Raw genomic sequence first — 7,249 nt, 5'->3', positions numbered from 1 at the left:
TAGAAACCTCACACACACTACTAATTCAGCATCCACACGCACAGAAAACCCAGCAGCCATTTTTGAATTGGTATTGCGTGCACAGAGGCAACGTACCTATGCGAGGGATCTCAATCACGACGCGCGGAGGAACCGATCTCGGGCGCCGTCAGAAGATCCTGCGACAGAGAGAGAGGGCCGCCGGGCGGCGCGGCCCGGCTGCGCCGTTGAAGATCTTGGGGGCCGTCCAAGATCTTGCGGCGGCGACCGCAGGGCGGGAGACGGAGCGGCCGCCCAAGTGCGACTCAGGCAACGGCGACCGATGGGAGGGGGAAGGAGAGGCGGCTCGTGTGCGACGGAGCGATCCGCAGGGCGGGAGAAGGAGAGGCGGCCCCTGTGCGACGCTGCCGGGCAGATAGGCGGCGGCAGGCGGCGGCACAAAAGTGAAGAACGCACGCACGACAAGTGAAACCCAGCTGTGATTACTTACGATTCTATTCCAGCTGTGATTACTTACGTTATTAATCACTGCAATTACCCATATTATTAATTAACTAGTACAAATGTCCGTGCGTTGCAACGGGCGAAAAAATTACAAAACCTACTTCGTGTGCCACCTTGTGCCATTTCTTATAACCAATTCTATAAATCTTGGTAATAAGGTTGTTCGGAGCATGAAGTGTGGACGTGAAGAACCAACCTAACTTGCTTCGTCTAGTGAAAGAGTAGTGGTGAAATAGTATGTGGATCGGTTATATGTTTTGCTTTTAAAAAAACACAAATATTTGTTTATTTTTTAAGAAATTAAACAATTTTAAGTTTTTTTAATTGGAACTGGAACATGTTTTGAGGCCAAACATTTTATGAACACATTATTTTTTTGAATTTATTTATTTATTTTGTGAACAATTATATATGTTTATATATGTTTATTTATTTTGTTTTTAGGCATTTCCTAAAAGTGTGAACATATTTAAAATATGTTTATATATTTTTAAACCAAGAACAATTAGAAACTCTCATTATCTTAAAAAAAAACACGCCCAATGCCTGTAAATAAAAAATGATTCCTGGTGTCCGGACCATGGAGTATAGAGTTAGAGCATGGTTAATAGTATAGCCGACCGCTGGCTATATGATCTTGCCACATCATCTATATCCTACCTTATAGCCAGCAAGTACAATAGTTACATATAAATATGTACTACTTTGGTGATACATGACACCCCTTTCTCTCTCACAAAGTGTCTAGGAGCGCGTGCTAGAGGCGACTGTTAATCAGTGCCCGCTTCTCTTCTCTCTCCTCTTCTCTCTCCTCCAACTCATAAAAAATATAATATTTAAACCCTTACAACCCGCCTACATCATCCTATTGTACTTGCTGTTAAAGAAGTTGTAGTGGTGTCCTTTGATGGCGCCTCTTTCAGCTTAGCACTATCACTGGGTGAAAAAGTGGTGCATTTATTTTTAGTGGGTCATACAAATGTTAGAATGTTCTATACTAATCAAGAGTTTATTAACTAATTCAAAATTTTTGTTAGAATTTTCAAAAGATTTAAATTCAAATGGATTTTTACTATGTGGATTTTTTAGAGATAATTGTTTGTTTGATTTGGAAGAGTTCAAATATGCACGTGCGTTGCAAAAGGAGGGAAGATTGATGTGTCCACCAAAACACACATCATCATAGCACGGCGGGGGTAGGGAGGTGCATGCCGATAGATTCGTCAGTTTCTCTTTAACCATGACAACCAACCTCTGGTTGGATTGGATGGTTTGGAGGGCGATGGTACCCAATACCAACAGGAATTAAAATCTAGCTTTGACGCTTTCATGTCTCATGAAGGCGAAATATTATTTTTCTGGGTGGCGATTTTCGCGTCGATAGCGAGACACTTGTGGTGCGTTCATCAATCTCAAAACCCATCCAGTCAGTCTCTCAAGGGGTTAGTGTATGTATGTGTGTGAGTCTCTGTTTGTACTGTGTTTTTCAAAAGAAGGTTCCATCTAACTTTTGTATGCAGCAATTTAATGTGTCGTGCGTCCCATCGGAAGGAGAAAATCATCGCATGTTTTTAGTGTCTCATTCATGTTGCCACTTTTCTTGTTTGACACCATCCTCAATGATGATATGATTTTTGGTGTTCGCAATTCAGAAAACTTGATGAACCCACATTCATGTCCTTCGATGTTGCTTCAATCAGCACCACACTATCACCGGATAGGAGTAGTGGTGCATTGATGTGAGATTTTTATATATAGTTATTTGTTAATATTCAAAAGCAAGCATGTTTTTGCTATGTTGATTTTCTTTTTAGAAAATGTTGGTTGTTTGCTTTGCAATATTACATTAAGTTTCTTTTCGTTTTGCACTTCTTGGACTTGGCCCAAACACAAGCTTCTCGTGTTGATTGTAGGTTCTTTCTTTTAAAAAACACGCACATTTTGTAGAGTCCAGAATCGCACACGCATCTCTTTCAGTTCTAGATCACAATAAAAAAGGAAAGTTTCCTAGCACATAATCTTAGTGTGCATGTATCCAACGGCTTGAAAAGGTGTCTGAACCCTTTAAAGTTAGTAGATTTTTTAGGGGTCTTTAAAATTAGTAGCTGAAGTCATTTAAAAAAAATAGCTAGCTCAAAGTAGAGGCGAAAGGCGATGATTGAATTTAAATGCATATTTTCTAATTAGTGCATCTAATTCAATTTTTTTATAAATATCAATTTAGTCAAGCATATGCCTGTATGATCGTTCACGTACGACAATATTTTTTTTAAGAAAACTTAGTCGGCTCTGCTGTACGAGATTACAATATTTCTTCTGGATAAACTATTGATGTCAAAATCCACAAATACGAATCATATGCATAGCACGCATGCACAACAATCATTGCCTTTCAACTGACTACAGACAAATCACGAGCATTTCCATCCCAAACACCACACGGGGCGCATCGTCGGCTTGTTTCTTGCATGTTTACACCAATGCATATATGTACACACACACCATATATGAGGTCTAGCTACGAACCTCTGGAGCATTTGGTACTGCTCCCATGCATACTACTGCAGTGCAGCCGATCAGGCGCTGTGCCCTAGAACCGGCGGGCTCCACTTCCCCATGTTGTAGCTGTCCGCAAGCGCTGATGCTGGCCTCCTTCTCGGTCTCGGAGACGCCATTGTTGCAGATGTTTGTGAACGCCCTCATGTGTTTCGTGCCATACTGAGTGAGTGATCCGCACCGGGACTCGAAATCTCGCACCTGACAGCAGTGATTGGCATCAGTACACAGTAAACTTAACCTGAACCGGAAACATAAAGAGTACTGCAGGGTGTTGCATATTTATGGGATTGTAAACAAGGAATTGTTACACTCACCATCATCTTCAGACAATCCCAATAGTCTACTAATGGCTGGCCAGGGCCTTTAGTAGCCTCAAGCACCGAAGGTCCCTCAAATCCAAAGACAAGCTTCCCGATGAAATCGATACTGCTGTCGAGATGCTTCCTGTGTAACACAGTTTCTTTGACCTCCCTGAGAGGTGAGAGCCCTCTGCTTCTCCTCTGATCCAACATTTAACTGCTCATACTGAAAGCGAGAAGATACATTGTTAGCAGACAAATTTGGCAAAACAAAACACATGAAAATTAGTAGTAACAGAGAAGATGAGCTACACAAGAAATATATAACTGGGATTTTACCTTCTTCCACATGAAAAGAATATCAACATCTCTTTGATTGATTGCACCCTTGAGGCTGGGCGAAAGCAGCGGCCTGTTTGTGATGCTTGACTTCACAGGATAGAAACCTTGATAAAGGAAAAGCTTGTCATCCTTGAATGTCTTGTTACCATACTCCATGACATGAGAACCGATATTGGAGTCATTTGGGGGTGCCGTTCTTGCTTTAACCACCTCGTACTGCTGCTTGATGGTTTCCTTGCGTAGATTGTGAGTTTCACTGCACAGTAGGATCCCATGGTTCAGAATAGCAAGACAACATACAGAGCATAAATATTACACCTGATGCTTTTTACCTGTCTTCCATCCAAGAAACCCTGTATGCGTCACCCAAGCAGGTCATACATTCAGGAGGAGCTGGTGTTTCCATCCCAGGGCAGTATGCTCCCTAGCTACTTTCTTCCGCATTTGCTGCTGTTGTAACATAAATATTAAGGTCTTGTGGCATTAATCCCTCAAAGATACTGCCACTTTCACATGCTTCAACATATATGATCTGCCAAAATTGCAATTCTAGTTGAATATAAGACTCAAAACAGACCGTTTCAGCTTAATAAATATATTTTTTAATGGAAAAGAAAAAAGAGAGGATAGATACCATCTCGGAATAGCTTTTGGAAGCATGCTTTTGCCGTAGCACTTTGATGAAGTCGCCAGGAAAAACAAATGGCAGGTTGGGCATACCTACATGGGTCTTTAACAGAATCAAAGACATAGTGAGAGTGTTCCTGAGACTGAGGGCGTCTGCAATGATAATCATCAAATGTTTTCGTGTCGTAACAAGATCTGCGGACCCCAATGCCTTGATTAAATGTACACATGGTTCCAGCGGCACGAGCTTAATTGCACAAAAGGACCAACAAACCTAGCTCTCGATAAAAAATATAAGCTCCAAAACATGTACAATTAATGAAACTTCTCTCTTCAACTTATCCTCTGAATATTTTTACCAATTTTTTTATATTTTTTCTCAAGATGCTTATTGACTTAAGCTTTCCAGAGTAAAAAGAATCACTCAATTCCGAGTTTACGTGAGGGGGTCAATAAAATCTCCAACCGATCTAAAAAATTGTGACAAACAATGGTTCGCAACTTCGAAGGCCAAAAGATTGTTCGATAAAGAGCACATTTGAAATAGCAAAACAGAATGCTATGTGATAAGAAAAAATTCTGTTTTTCACCTAGACATTAAAAAAAATCTCAAGTCACTCTGATCCATTCTGTGTTATTCAGTGCACTACAATTTATTCACCAACAAAATAAAGACCAAGAAGCAATGAATCTGGAGGTTACTGACCTTGATGCAGCAAAGGAGACACGGCTATATGTGGTTCTGCTCGATAGCCCATAAGTACAGCATGAGATCCTTCTTATTGCTCCTGTACGTTGTCTCATTCAGACAACTGTAGCTACTAACATCAATCAACATTCCTTCCAAGAACTTGAATTCGGTAGACACTATCAATGCCTTGGAGTACATTGGATCTAAAGGCAGCCTAGCCATCTACCCACTGGATTTGAAAGCTTACAATGATCAGTCAAATAATTTATCATAATAACCTGAATAAACCCACATCATGTAAGTAATATGATATCTCAATTAGGGTGTGTGTCTATGTGTGTGCCCGTGTAGCTGGTCTATTTGCAAATGAAACTGCTCCAAGAAAATTTCAATTAGAGCTAGGTGATAGTGACAGATTGCTACATATATATGTGAACCTGTATTATCATACAGTCATACATACTTGAGCTAGCTGATAGTGACAGATTACTACATCTATATGTGAACCTTTATTATCCTACTCTGCTTCTCTTGATCCTCTTTGCCTTGCTATAAAGCTCAGTTTTGGAAACTTAACCCTGAACTTCCAAAACATGCTTTCATTTTCCAAAAAGGAAGTAAATTTCTTTGGCATGATCAAGCCAAATCAACCTTATCCATCTTGGTCCCTAGCTCAAATGATATAAAGTTGAGGCAACTGACCTTTTCCACTTTACAATCAGATTACAGTCTGCATAACCCTGGTCCAGGCAAAACTCATACAGATCATTTGACATATCCTTCCTTCTATGGAAAAGATCATAAATGTAATGGCTTCTTGAAATGCGGGAAATTGGGTAGAGTGCTTTGCACTTTCTCTTCCTGTCATGTGTATCATTTTCAGATGTGCGTGCAGATCATATTAGTACTCATCCTGTAGTATGAAATATCAATCGACATCTGAAAAGGTCACATCGATAGATAGCATGCTTAATAAAATGCATACCTTCTCTAATTTTGGCATCCAGCTCACAGATTGTGGGTTCAATAAGCACCCACCCTTCAGTATATTCGACACGGCCTATCTTTATCTTAGGCATACTATCACAAGGGGTGTCCTAAGGCAGGCTTGGAATGCACAAACCTGAGAAACAATAGAACATATGCCTTGTCTGGGAATTGCAACTTATAATTATTAAAAGGAACTGTCACATACATAAACTAATCAGACCAGCAGGCACTCAATTGACTGAACAAAACACTCTCATTAAGCGATTAACTATCTCTTATGATATCTATGGTATAATAGAATAAACAAATCAGAAAAGCAATATATGATGACTGAAACTGGTTGTTTGCTATCAAGAAAAGTAGTGGTGTTGCAGCAAGATGATCTGAATGTAAATCAAATGGAGCTGAATTTTAACCGTGCTTCTTGCGGCTAGTTCATCTAGCGATGGAATATGAGTAAACCATCTAGCTTAACATAACTATTTAATAGGTTCCTCTCATTAAGCGATTAACTATCTCTTATGATATCTATGGTATAATAGAATAAACAAATCAGAAAAGCAATATATGATGACTGAAACTGGTTGTTTGCTATCAAGAAAAGTAGTGGTGTTGCAGCAAGATGATCTGAATGTAAATCAAATGGAGCTGAATTTTAACCGTGCTTCTTGCGGCTAGTTCATCTAGCGATGGAATATGAGTAAACCATCTAGCTTAACATAACTATTTAATAGGTTCAGTTTTTATTCCTGTCAAATCTGAATATAAATACCACAACAGTTACCAACTTCATGATGTGTGTATCAGGACCACATAAACTTTCTGAAGTTTTCATGCTAATACTCCAATTCTGGAGTTTGCATACTGATACTCCAAAGTAAAAAAGGTACATCATACATTTTTCCGAGTGTTGATCAAAATTTCCAGAAACAGCAGCCCATTGATATTTGGAAAAGAGGTTTGAGCTGAACCATATCTTCAAGCAAGTTAATTCTCAATCATGTGTCAGGCGTACAACACATTACTTCCTCGGGGTCGCTAGAACTAAATTTAACAGTATGAATAGCATATATAGGTAATTTCTGATGGTCATCACAATACAGCAAACCAAACAAATAGAACATCTTTGTGACAGCGAAATTATAGGAAATCAGTATGATTCTATCTATATCAATCGACCAGAAGGTACAGGTTACAGTAAGCAACCGAAGAATATATAAAATCCTATCAAAACTCATGCTCTTTTCAAATTTCGGTT

At 39.5% G+C, this 7,249-nt stretch overlaps 1 pseudogene; it reads right to left on the bottom strand.

Annotated features, from left to right (window-relative positions):
* Positions 1-2,776: 2,776 nt before the first annotated feature.
* On the bottom strand, positions 2,777-6,333 carry LOC119294622 (annotated as a pseudogene).
* Between the last annotated feature and the right edge of the window lie 916 nt (positions 6,334-7,249).

Source organism: Triticum dicoccoides, chromosome 4B (genome assembly GCF_002162155.2).
Source record: "Triticum dicoccoides isolate Atlit2015 ecotype Zavitan chromosome 4B, WEW_v2.0, whole genome shotgun sequence".
In the NCBI taxonomy this organism is placed as follows: Eukaryota; Viridiplantae; Streptophyta; class Magnoliopsida; order Poales; family Poaceae; genus Triticum; species Triticum dicoccoides.
The sequence above is the reverse complement of the archived record's forward strand: the minus strand, read 5'-3'. Positions and strand labels throughout refer to the sequence as shown.